Below are 13,602 nucleotides of genomic sequence, written 5' to 3' on the forward strand. Positions count from 1 at the left end.
TTTGCTGCCCTTCAATTTAAGGCTATTTTCGTACTTATCCAAATGTTTGATTTCAGTAATTATTGTTAGGATTGCCCCCCACCACCACGGCCCGCTCCAACACTCTGCATGGAAATAAAATTGCGATTTAGATATTTAGTCCCCAAGGTCCCGTCTGTGCTCGGCAAATGGTTCCATGTCACTCGCTGCATCACAATATCGAAGCCACGAAGCTCTGTGGCAGCTAATCCTCTGAGCCTGTTAATAAGCTTAGGAGCACGTTCATTGAAGACTGACGCGTTAGTCACAAACAGGGAGAAAATATCTACTGGGGGAAGCTGAATTGGTTTTAATCATCTGCTAATCACCAGTAATGAGACCTACTCTGGGGAAGAAAAGAAAAACAGATAGTCAGAGGGAGGTTTTGTTCTTCACAGCGGAGTAACAGGGAATGAGAGGGCAGCTGTTATTAGGAGAGAAAAGATGGAAAGAAAGAAGGGATTTGGCCAGACCAGATGAAGCTTCTTCTGTGGCGTACTGTTTTGTTAGCTGAGTGTTCTTTCATTCAGACTGCCTAACTTCAGATCTTTCAGTCTCTCCCCCACCTCTCTTTCAAAGGCCTAGCCTACCTCCACAGAGAAGGGGACCTCCTCCCTTTAAGGCTTTGCAAATTTAAACTTAACTACATTGCACTTTTCAAAATCTTTTATTATTATTATTTGAGGCTGAAGAAAAGCCAATGGCGAAAAGGGGGAAAGAGAGGGATGGGAAGCATGTGTGTGTGTGTGTGTGTGAAAGGGATAATAGGAAATGGGCAAGGAGCACTGTTTGCTCATTGGCCTGGCCTTTGAGAAGGCATCAGCGGAGAACTGAGGCTCAGCTGAATGAATTGGGAAAGTCCCTGTGTCAGGTACCTGAATGATGGGGTCGTTTCCAGTGTATAGTCTGGCGGCACCTGAAGCTGCATCACTGATGGCTAAATGGGTGTGGACCTCCTCACTTCTTTGGGAGTCATCGGGAGCCATCTGTAAGCTGGTCTAAACTTACTTAAGAGTTCATGTGTGTTTATAATCATTTACTGGATCTTTCTTCAATGACTTCCCAAAAGAGTGTTCTGTGTTTCAGCTTTAAGGGAGCTCTCCTTTTTTGTTCATAAGCCAATTGTAGAGCACAAGTGAGTCAAAAAACAAGAATGCCATACTAAGCTTTGCTGCATGACAGGGGCATCAATGAGACCAAATGATTACCATCAGCAGCAATATTGGAACAAAATGCACAATATCGGTACAACAGAACCAGAAAGATGACACCACATAATCATGGCTGGTATGCATTATGATGGGCTCATAGGCCAATAACTCCAAGGCAGCTGTGTGAACTTCTTAAGTCAGAAGAGAAGGAAGGATGAATGCTGCCTAGATGAAAAGGCAAAGTCTTTTTCCCAAGTACTATCTGGGTAATGATAATCCCATTACAGAACCACAGAATACAATGGCTGACTCTACGGGGGCATCTTCTTCCTGAGTGGCAGTGCAGTACAAATGGACTGTACGTTGTTTGTGGGAAAGAGTAAGGCAGTGTATGCTTTGAAACAAATTGTCCAAATTGGTTTCTTAATGTGTTTGTGTGCATGTTTCCTCACGATATCTCTGCCTCACTTTCAGATGCACTATGAAGAAAATTCACCAGGAAATTCTTGTGTACAAGCTTCACTGAAATTAAGGCACTCACGTTCATTACAGAGGGCAATGCACGCCACGGAACAAAATAGTGTACTGTATCCTTTATTTACACTGGGCAACCTTTAAATGTTAAAATGGCATAAATTGTATGGCTTTTTGTACTATGACATTGCTGACTCAGCTTACATAAATTGTTACATTTTTGTTTAAACATTTGCCATGCCAGTTTCTAGAAAGGAGGGAAGAGAGACACACAGCAGGACAGATGTGAATTTTTAGGAAGTTACTCACCAAGGCCAAAAGAAAAATATAGGTTTTTAATGGGCTTCACTGTGACGTGTGAGCTTCACTTAAAGAATAAGAACTTTATAATAAGCAAAATGTTTTATTTGGCAAAAACACAGTCATGCAAATGAACCTTCCTAGAAACTGGCTACAATTTATTTCTTCAGGATTTAGTTCCTTCTTTGAGAGCCCACACAGGCAAGACTTACAAAGAGGTCAAAACATTAAACGCCTTCCCTTTTTCTCTTTCCTTTTACACTCATGTCAATTTAAGTGACATCAGCCACTTCCATCATTCTTATCTCTCTGGCAGCTGAAACAATTCTTGCGAGCCTTAGCTTTGCACTTTGAAGGAACCGTGGTTCGGTTTTTTTTAGCACTGTATGTTTATTTGTGTCAGAGCCTATGTCACCAGAAGGTTGTGTTGTTTTATGTTCGAAATATCTGACAATGCTGACAATCCCTGGAATTATACGGCTGCACAATTTCCATTCATGTGTGGAATTGCGTAGACATGGTTGTTTTGTCTTACTACATTTCTATCCTGCCTTTGTTCCTAAGAGCTCAAGACATGGTTCTGCCACCCCCATTTTATCCTCAAAAAATCCTATGAGGTAGGTTAGACTGAGACATAGTAACTTGTCCAAGATAACCCAATGATCTTCCTATCTGACCTGGGTTTAAAAGTTTGGTATCCCCACCCCTAGCCAAACACTCTAAACGACGACACCACATTAAATGTCTTATTGTAGCAAAGAACACCATATTGTCGGCAATGACAGCAGCTAGAATATTATTGGCACAAAAATGGAAGCAAGAAGAATTACCGACAAAAGAAGAATGGAGGATGAACTTGATGGACTATGCAGAATTGGATAAACTAACTGGAAGAATTCGAAACCTGCAGGACCAGAGATTCACAGAAGACTGGTGTAAATTTACGGACTATTTGAAAAGTAATTGTGATGGCCAGATTATGTTTGTAGGTTTGCAAGAAGTTTTGTGAGGTAAATTATTTGAATTATTGCAAAAATGGTTAAAGAGGTGGATTGTGAGTTAAGATAATTAAAGGCAATAGGAATTTAAGAAATACAGAAGAAATGATAAAAACGGTGGATCATCAGAGGTGCTGATGGAAGTCCAAAAAGATTGTATAAGATGTGAAGTTCTGTGGAATGTATAATAATTGGTATGTTGAAATTAATAATATATATATATAGAGAGAGAGAGAGAGAACAGCATATTGTCAAGAAAGAGATATCTCTGTAGAACCCTTCTATAGGACTACCTGTCATGGCCACAATTAAAGACCACCCCTAGATGATTTTATGAATGACCTTCAGAGGAGTCTTTTCTTGGGGTTATTTATTTGCTTGAACCATTTGTAAAGCTTCATGTTGTAGCCATTTTTCTGCATGACACCAGCTGTCTGCTGGTGGTTTGTTTGAGTGGAATAAGGATGGGGGTAGAAATTCAAGTCAGAATGCATTTAAACGAAAATCTATCAAATTCACACTTTGCAAAACAATGCGAGAACCAAACAGAGTCCTCCTTCAAAATTCACACTTATCCAAATTTTGTATTTGTTCTCCAACCATTATCTTTTTTTTATCAAAGATGCATAAATAGGGGAAAGTGTGCATAAAATTAACATATAAGTGAAAATAACTTTAAAATGTGTTATCTTGTGGAAAGTTGCTAGCAAAAAAAATAAATGTATTTATTAGGAGAAATCTGCGCTAAGAAGCAGGTGAATTCTCTTGAGGATTTTTTTTAAAGGCCAATTGCTGCAGAAATGTGGAGAACTGAATATAAGATTGGAAAATGAGAAACTGGGAGAACCAAAATTGGCAAATCCTTCCGTCTCTCCTGTGGAATGATTTGTCATTGAGTTGGTGGGGGTGCTGGATGTGTTTTTCTTCGTTGTCATATAATGTGGGTATTGGGCTAAATGTTTTGTGTGAATGTGTTTTCAGGTATGCTTCTATGATTTCAACTAATGGAGGTTATGTAACACTTGTGAAGGGCATGGGAAATTCGGGAGTACTAAAGTATTCATATTCATCATACCTCCATTGCATCGCTTTTATTTTAAAATAAAAATTACCAACCCCACTAATATAATCACAGCTTTGATGACAATGCCGTTTCAGCTATCATGCTTTTCGGAAAACAGGTCCCTCGTCATGTACATGATGCAATTCAATATATGTTACTCTTAAAAGGTAAAGGGACCCCTGACCATTAGGTCCAGTTGTGACCGACTCTGGGGTTGCAGCGCTCATCTCGCTTTATTGGCCAAGGGAGCCGGCGTACAGCTTCCGGGTCATGTGGCCAGCATGACTAAGCCGCTTCTGGCGAACCAGAGCAGTGCATGGAAACGCCATTTACCTTCCCGCCGGAGCGGTACCTCTTTATCTACTTGCACTTTGATGTGCTTTCGAACTGCTAGGTTGGCAGGAGCAGGGACCGAGCAATGGGAGCTCACCCTGTTGTGGGGATTCGAACCGCCGACCTTCTGATCGGCAAGTCCTAGGCTCTGTGGTTTAACCCACAACACCACCCATGTCCCACGTTACTCTTATAGTTGCCCTAAAAGCTTTTCTGTGCAGGTGAGCCATGAAGCACAAGGTAATATTTAAATGCCCCAAGCACATGCAGTGGTCTAAAACCTTGGAGTATTTGCATGTTATTGTTGTATAGCCCTGAGGGTAGTGAATATTGTAATACAGACCAGAGGTGGGGAACCCGTGGTCCCCTCAGGTCCCATCAACCTCAGCCAGCATGGTCCTCTGAATTGTCTCCATGAAGAGGACGTATCGGGCAATGACAGATGGGATGCATAATTTGAATTTGCCCTGAACCATCCACACAATAGTAATAAAATTGCTGGCCTTGCTCAACAACTTGTTGGTCAACTATAATGAATCACAGTTCCAGTTAGTGAATATTGAGGAATTGTTGCTCAAGCAAACATTTAAAAAGTTCCATTATTTCTCATTCTGTGGTTTTTTTTCCAAAAATGTTTAAATTAATTTTCCAATATTATAACAAACATAACAACAAACAAAAAGAAACATTACAATACCAAGAAAAAACAAACAAACAAACAGAAAAACATTGATCTTAACTGTTATAATCCACTTTTGTTATCATTGTTAAATGACTTCCTCAAATTCCTCTGGCTGAGTTTCCATATAGCTCATTGTAGCAGTTTTCCAACACTATTTTCATATAAAATTTACTTGTTCAGTTAACATCTTTCTTTCTTTTCATTTTGACTTCTATCCATGGTATTATACAATTCCAAATAATTAAATCCTAAGCCAATCTGTTACTCACAAGTCTTTCTATTTAAGTTATCTTAACATATTTAACTAAATAGTCTTTAAATTTCTTCCACTCCTCTTGATACTCCTCCTCCTTCTGGTCGCGGATTCTTCCGGTCAGGTCAGCTAGCTCCAAAAAGTCCATCATCTTCATCTGCCATTCCTCCACTGTTGGTATGTCTTGTAATTTCCAATTTGGGGCCAGTAAAATTCTAGCTGCAGTTGTGGCATACAGAAACAATCTGACATCTTTCTTGGGCAATTTCAGACCTATTATTCCAAGTAGAAAGGCTTCTGGTTTCTTAATAAATGTATATTTCAACATTTTTTTCAATTCATTATAAATCTTTTCCCAGAAGTCTTTCACCTTGGGACACGTCCACCACACCATTATTTCTCATTCTGAAGAGTGAAATCTACAAAGTTCCCTCATTTGGCATTAGAGACCTACTGCACAGATCTGTATCCAACTGTATTAACAGTAGTTAGAGTGCAATGAAGGTAACACACAACTGAGCTCCGTTCTTCATGCATGTGTATACAGCACTGTACTAATGCTAGTTCCCCTTGTCTCTTCACTTTATCTTTCCGTCTCTAAGGTTTATTAGCATATTTGACAGATTAAGAGGCTAAGGTCAAACAAATCCCCAAAGAAATATGGCTAATTATTGTCATATTTTTAAACACTTTCCTTCAAAGAATTTTAAAAAGAACAAAACTCCTCATTGCAGCTCAAATGTTCCTTTTATGGTGTGCACTTTCCTGTGCCTCCCCCAAAGTTGTTTGAGAGCAATTATCTCTTTACATGGGTATCAACACTGCGAGGCTACACTTCAGACAATTGGCATCCTATAAGTGACTTCCTGGTCGAGCAATCAAAGCCTATAGAAGTTGTTCAACATAGCCTGACAAAGGAGTGTAAACATGATCAGATGGTTCTTTCATCTACTCTTCAACAGGAAACGTAACAAGAAAACAAATGTGCAAAGTTTTTCATCTCTTGGTTGCGGTACACGATTCGTATTCTAAGTAACCAACCCCTGTTATTTTGATCCAAACTCACTGTCCTTCATAAGATGACTATACCAACTGATGAAATCGTTTTATCCGTGTCCCCACAAAATGCCTTTAATTTACTCCTATTATTATTAACTGAACTAGCAGTCATTTACAAGAGGGCTACTCCAAGTCAGCCACTACCAGCCATTAAAACATTTTTTTTTCCACAATGTCCCATACCTTCCCTCAGGTCATCACCACATGAAGTTTCATTGTGTTAGCTTGCATGTTAACTTCTTCAACGGGTTGTTTTGCTATGCCAAAGATTAGTAACCTTCACCTTGCAAACCAGATGGACTGAGGAACACCCACCCCATCCCTTTCCATCAAGAGAAGAAAGAGAAAAGGCCTCATTTGGACTCCAGATCTTCTTGGTACAATTTGCAGCCTTGGGTTCATTTGAGGTCCTGCAGCTCCAGCCTTTTCTGTTAACTAGCTAGATTGCCTTTTCATTAGGTAACCTGGTGGGCCTCAAGGTTAGGAGAGAACATTTGGCATCAAAAATGCAATTATCAGAATAAATATATAAAACCATGTTCCTTCACAAAATTGACATTCTCTCAAGAACACCTCGCCAATACTATATTAATGCTCAGGCCTGCATTTCTTGCCACCTACCCAACCAAACACATCCCTCTGGCCATGTATGGTGGTCCAGTAGCCGTTTGAGAAATCTCCTTTTTTTTTTTTCTCAGCCTGCCTAAGAGGGCAAAAATATGGTCTGAGATGGAAGCAGGGAAAAGCTGGTCAAGTAGTTTTCAGAAGTGGGCCAGAAGTTACAGAAACCTGCTGAAGCTGTTTTATAGATGTTCATACAATACTGGAATAAAGTGTGGTTATTGAACATCCTCTGTAGAAGATGGGAAAGTTATAGAAAAGAGAATTTGGCTTCTCTGGTGTTGAGAAATTAATTGCATTGCATATCATACACATAAAATAGGCATAAATGCTTGCCCACTCTAGCATGTGGTAGTGATTAAGATGGTGGTGGTGAGTTAGGTAACCCTCAAGATGAACCCTCTCAGAACATATGCATAAATTAGGTTGTATAAATATAATGGCACGCCAAGGGGATTCTTTGTGAATGACTCAAAAATGGTTATTTTTTTGTTTCCCACATTTGCAAATCAAAGAAAATAGTGATGTTGACCAGGGAGTGATTTTGATTTTAAAATGGCTCTTTCTTAAGGTAGTTAAAATATTTTAGTCAATAAATCATTTGTCATTTAATTGACCAGCCAATGAATTTATTGACTAAATATAACATAAAGAGCATTTTATCAAAATCTCAGTGTATTAAAAAACAACAAACTGTGAGATAACACATTTTGCCATTGATTGTTAGAAGGAAGTGCCAAGTTAATATGTTCTTTTTCATTCACTTTTACAAAGACCACACTGGAGCAAAAACAGTCTCCAAAAAAAATGACCAGTGTACCCTTAATCTCACTGACTAAAACAGAGTACATGGATTAATCAACTGGTTTCTATGGATTAATATTTCAATAAAATGTTGCAATTCTACTAATCCTTCTTGCATTGAAATGCAAAAGTGATATACTGAAGACATGGATGTATTTATCTGTTGCATTTATACCCCACTCTTTTTCTAAGGAGTCCAAGGCGGAGTACATGGTTCTCTCTCTCCTCATTCAATCCCTACAACACCTATGTGAGGTAGATTAGGCTCAGAGGCAGTGACTGGCCCAAGGCCTCCCAGTGAGCTTCATGGCCAAGTGGAATTTGAAGCCTGATCTCTCAGGTTACATGCCCTTCACCACAAGGCCAGGTTACAACAGAGTAAAATTTCGGGAGACAGTGGAAGAGTGCGCCTTCAGGGGTGAAGTCAAACCATTGAAGAGTTGCAGCATTCTTGAGGTCACTTTCATCATTTGAAAATTCAGTATATTATTGCATGCTCTCCTCTGAATTAGTGTTTAGAACTCTAAGACAATCAAATAATATCAAGTGAAATGCCAGATTTGCGAGCAGGTCATTGATAGATACAGGGGTACCTCAGGTTACAGATGCTTCATGTTATAGACAATTCAGGTTACCGACTCCGCTAGCCCAGAAATAGTACCTCGGGTTAAGAACTTTGCTTCAGGATGAGAACAGAAATCGCACGGTGGCGGCGGGAGGCCCCATTAGCTAAAGTGGTATCTCAGGTTAAGAACATTTTCAGGTTAAGAACGGTGCCTCCAGAACGAATTAAGTTCTTAACCCAAGGTACCACGGTACTGGGCAGCAAAAAGTAATGATCCATTTATTATCTTTCTGTCTTGCTCTTCCTCCTAGAAAGTGTACAATGGGAGCACTTTAGCCTCGCAACCACCCTATGAGGTGGGCCAAGAAACGGTAGTGTTAGGCCAACGGTTCTTGTTAGGCCAAGAAACGGTAGTGGTTCAATATCATGCAGTGACCCTCATAGCTGTGTGGAGATCTGAATCTCTGCCTGCAATCCTCTACCTACTTACCTGGGAGGAAGCTCCACCGAATTCTGAGTAGACATGCACTGTCACAGATCAATCCAAAGGGGATGGTGGGGGTGAGAATGAAACATGGCAGAACCTTCAAAGCCAAAGCATTGCTCGGTTCACATCAGCAAGGTGGAAGGTATTTGAGGAGAGGACTGTATCTTTTCTTGTGTGAGTGAATCTTTGATTTCTTTCCAATGGGGCACATGGGTTTTCTTTCTGTGCTTCCCAGTGGGAATGATCTTGGCAAGCTGGTTCCAGGAATCTAGCAGACTCGGAGCTTCTCTTAGACACATACACATGCCCCAAACACCCCTTTTTACCTACTCTCTGTGCCAATAGCAGAAGAGGAAGAGCTGTGGGGATTTCCTCAGCTGCGACAAGGACATTGCCTGGTCTACCCACACAGAGATACTCACAAGGTACAGCTTCTTTAGACAACAGCTCATTGACTTGAGGAGTGTGCTCTTAGTCTCCTAAGTTCAGGACAGATACCGTTATCCACTACACTGGACTGCCAATAATAATAATAATAATAATATTTGATGTTATACTTTAATGTTCCAAAAAGAAAATTCATATAAATTCTAGCAGACAATTAGGACAATAGCAGCTTCCATTTACCCTCTGCCAAGATGTCTAATCCTCCTTCTGTGTGTCATGGCAAAGGGTAAATTTTGTGCAGCGACCTCTGAAAGGCTTCAAGGGCTGACGAAACATGGAGGTGGGGAGAACAAATTGATGGAAAGGGGTGTACTTCAGCATGGGACAAGGTGAACAGTGAAGCAAACCTGATTAGCTTAATGAGCTACCACGTAGTAATCTTTTCGCTTCACATTTTTATTAATTTCCAGACCCTGTCAGGGTTCAAGGCAATATATCTATTTTTTGAGGAATTAATTGTCTGACAGGTATGCAAAGGTAATGTTGCCAAACCTTGTTCGTTGCAGGTAAATCATTACATGGCCAAAGACAGTTTTCATTAGCGGTGTTGTCTATCAAGCGAGAGTCTTGCCAAAGAATTGCTGATCATACAGCAGGGTCAGAGACAAAGATGTTCCATCTTCATCCGTCAGTATATTTTTAAAAAGTCAATTTATGACATGATCACTGAGTGAAGTTTATTGTGCTACTAAACAACATCGTATTTTAGTGCTTATTAAGTGCCTGGCGTCAAGGAAGGAACTTCTGTACTTGAATTTCGTCAAGTTATACTGTCCTTTGGTCATAGTCTTGTAGTTATGTTGACTATGGTTGTTATGTACTGAGTTGAATAGGATCCAAAATGCAGCAGTCTGATTGGTCCCAGAACAATAGGATTCAGAATGCAGCAGCCTGATTGGTCCTAAAACAATAGGCTCCAGAATGCAGCAGTCTGATTGGTCCACAGGAGCCACCCAATCTAGCTCCAGGTGGAAGTGAATCCATGACCTGATTGGCCTACAGGAGAATCCTGGAATTAGCCAATCACGTGGGGCTCATTGTGTAAATAATGTATATAAAGCATTTCTGGGGGAAATTCCATTCCTCTTCACCACTATGAGCTGAATAAAGAGCATGAAATCCACTCCTGACTCCGAGTATATCTCAATGGCTTTTTTAAAAAGAAGAAGAAGGAAGGAAGGAAGGAAGGAAGGAAGGAAGGAAGGAAGGAAGGAAGGATAGTTGTACAAGATGCACTAGAGTTCTTCAGATTTTCAGTGAAATATTTAAGTGGGGTGGGCCTTGGATGTACTGCACTTCAGTGATTATGTTGGCAATGGGGACCTTTGGCCAGATGTTGTTGAATTAACAGCTTCCAGCACCCCTGACCATTGGCCATTGCTGGCTGCAGCTAATGAAAGCTGAAATCAAACAACATCTGGGGCACAGGTTCCTCATTTCTGATGTAAATAGTACAGGCATATGACCACAAATGTCAGATCTCTGTTCCTCTTTCATTTCCACCTGTAAATTCCTATCCAAATAATAAATGCTGAGAATTATGATTAAGGGGCAGTCTTTCTAGCATAATTGCAATGAGATCCATGGTGAGAATAAGCATTCCTACATTATTATTTCTTTTTTTAAAAAGAACATGTATTGGCACCCACTTGTTTAGAAGCTGGTATGTACGGTTATTGAAAAGTCACTGAACACAATGTTTAGCCTTTCACCATGTGAATGAAGGGAGAGGGGAAATTGGTGTCACATAAGTGCCCCAATTTTCATATGTGATATGTTGACTTTCTGCTGAGTTTTGCCTCAAGGTGGGCTGCCAATGAAAGTGTGAAAATAGGAAATTGTCATTTATTGAGTCAGGCCATTGGCATCATCCCAGCTCTCCAAGGTTTCAGGCAAAGGTCTTTCAAAGTCCTAACCAGTGCTTTTTTCTGGGGGGTCGCAGGGGTACGCATACCCCTAAACATTTTGTGAATCTCAGTTTGGCCTTATTGAGGGGCAGTATTTCAATATGAGAAGGAAAATGAGAGTACCTCTAAACTTTTTTAAAAAAAGGAAAAAGGAAAAAAGCACTTGTCCTAATTGAAGATGCCAGGATTGAACCAGGGAATGTTTGCATGGCTTTTGCCACTTAGCTTTGGGTACCCACTGTGATTTTAATATAATGGGAAGTATCTGCCTAAAGTATCTTCCCATATATATACCACACTGAAATTAGTGATGGTACTGAAATGAATAATTGAGCCCAAGACACCATAAATCACCTCTTCCATTGCCAGGCCTCTTCTTTCACCCAGACCTACATATATTTGTGGTGGAATCTGGACTAGGAAAATTTTGCAGCAGCAGTGGAGACCACATCTTTAAAGCTTCAGGACTCAAGTTGTCAGGAGAGTCCATTGCCACCAAGCAACCAGGAAAATGGAATTCCCAGTTTTCATTGGCTCAGTTTATTGAATCATGAGGCATGGGGGACTCCCTTTCCCAAGCCTCCCACCAGGAAATGATACCCCAGACCACACAAAAACTGAGGCCTTAAAAGTAAGAGCTGCAAACCCTCCACACCAACAATGCCCACAGAAAGGAAAGTTGGGAGAAAGATGGGTTTCATTGCAAGGAAGCCTTCTTGGACGCATCAACATGATGGGAGTGGGAATTTTCTTGCCAGAAAAAGTCCAGAGGAACTTGAAGTAATTGCAAGTTGAGCCACTGTGAGCTCCCTAACCACTGACTGAAGTAAACAGAAAATGTGTTTCCACAATTCCCGCTTAATTCAATGCGGTTAATACAGATAAATAAGTTGCACTGGTTTATATTTGAATTTGTGTTGGTTTTATCATTACTGTATTTTTGTGAACCATCCCAGGGACCCATTAGCTGTTGGCTGCATATGAATCTATCCAAGCAAGGAAGCAATAAAATAAAATGTCAAGAAAGTGACATTCTGAAAGATTAAGCTACTGGTTTTTAACACATACAAGGTTAGCAAGAATGTGTAGGTAGGGAACATTCCCAGCACCAGGTGTTCTTTATCTTGGCCCTGGCAAATCATTCCATGTTATGGTCCTAACAATTATATACTGGACAGTCCAGTCATTTCACAATGTGGGAGCATCTGATGTGGGGTTTATTGTGTTAGTTTTCCTGATAATGCTAGTGTTTCTGTCCCATTTTCTAATGTTCCTTTCACACGGCAGTACCTGTTGCATTATGGAACTGTGGCTTTTTGACCGATATACCACCATGTCACGCTAAATTTCATTCACGCCAGTGGGTGTGATGTGACACAACAGTGGACCTCATCAGACATGTTACCACCCTGTATGCAGATGTATTCTTCTGCTCTCCCATGAACATGGCAGAGAAAGAATGTCTGAATGCTACCCCTTCACGTGTTGCAATCTATGAAAATGTTGGGGAAATTACAGCACATATCTCCTATAATTTTTTGGGATAAGTGGGCTGAAGATGGGGGGGGGAGTTCCCCCTGAAAACAAATAACATGGAAATCTGTGCTAAAGACCTACTATGTTCCACTAGACTTCCTAAAGTGGCTTTTGTGTTGTGTGAAAGATCAAATAAAATGTGAACAATAACACATGGGGAACACGGAATAAACGGTCGCATGAATGTAGTCTTTACTTTTTGAGAGGAATTTAAGTGCATAGTGGGGAATTTAGGTTTGTGCTAAAGTGAAAGAAAGTGCTCTGCCATCCTAGCATGACAAATCCATTTTTTTAAAGGAACTGATATTATTATTATTATTATTATTATTATTATTATTATTATTATTATTATTTGTAGTTAGAAAAATGTTGGGATAATTCACTGAAAAGTGGGGAGGGGGGACTGCAAGGTATGGGGGATATACATGTCCATTGGGAAATTATTGAATTTGTATGTTTGTGTTATATATATATATATATATATATATATATGCTTTCGTAGATTTTCACGGGTACAGGAATGCAGGTTTTGGTGTTTTCGGGTATCTTCCCGTGTAAGAGTTGGGGTGTCTAGGCGACGTTTCGACGAGGTCTCACTCGTCATCTTCAGGCTGGTGCTTTCGGCTTCTTGTTACTAGAACAGAGCAGGATCTCAGTGTTTGAGTTCCTATAAATACTGTTGAGGGGGTGTGGTGTATAGCCTCCAACGTTCTGGGCAGAGAGGAAGTTCCCAGGTTATTGTGCCTTTTCTTCTTTTGTTCATTAATTACTTGAGGGATATCTTGAGTGATTTCTTGAGTGATATTCTGAGTACCACTTAGGAGGGTCATTAGGTGTGGATTAGTTGCTAAAGCTTTCGTGTCTTGACCTCTTGAGCTTGTGAAGAGTTTTTCTGAGTTTTTCT

Source organism: Podarcis bocagei (assembly GCF_964188305.1).
Source record: "Podarcis bocagei genome assembly, chromosome: 6".
Classification (NCBI taxonomy): domain Eukaryota; kingdom Metazoa; phylum Chordata; class Lepidosauria; order Squamata; family Lacertidae; genus Podarcis; species Podarcis bocagei.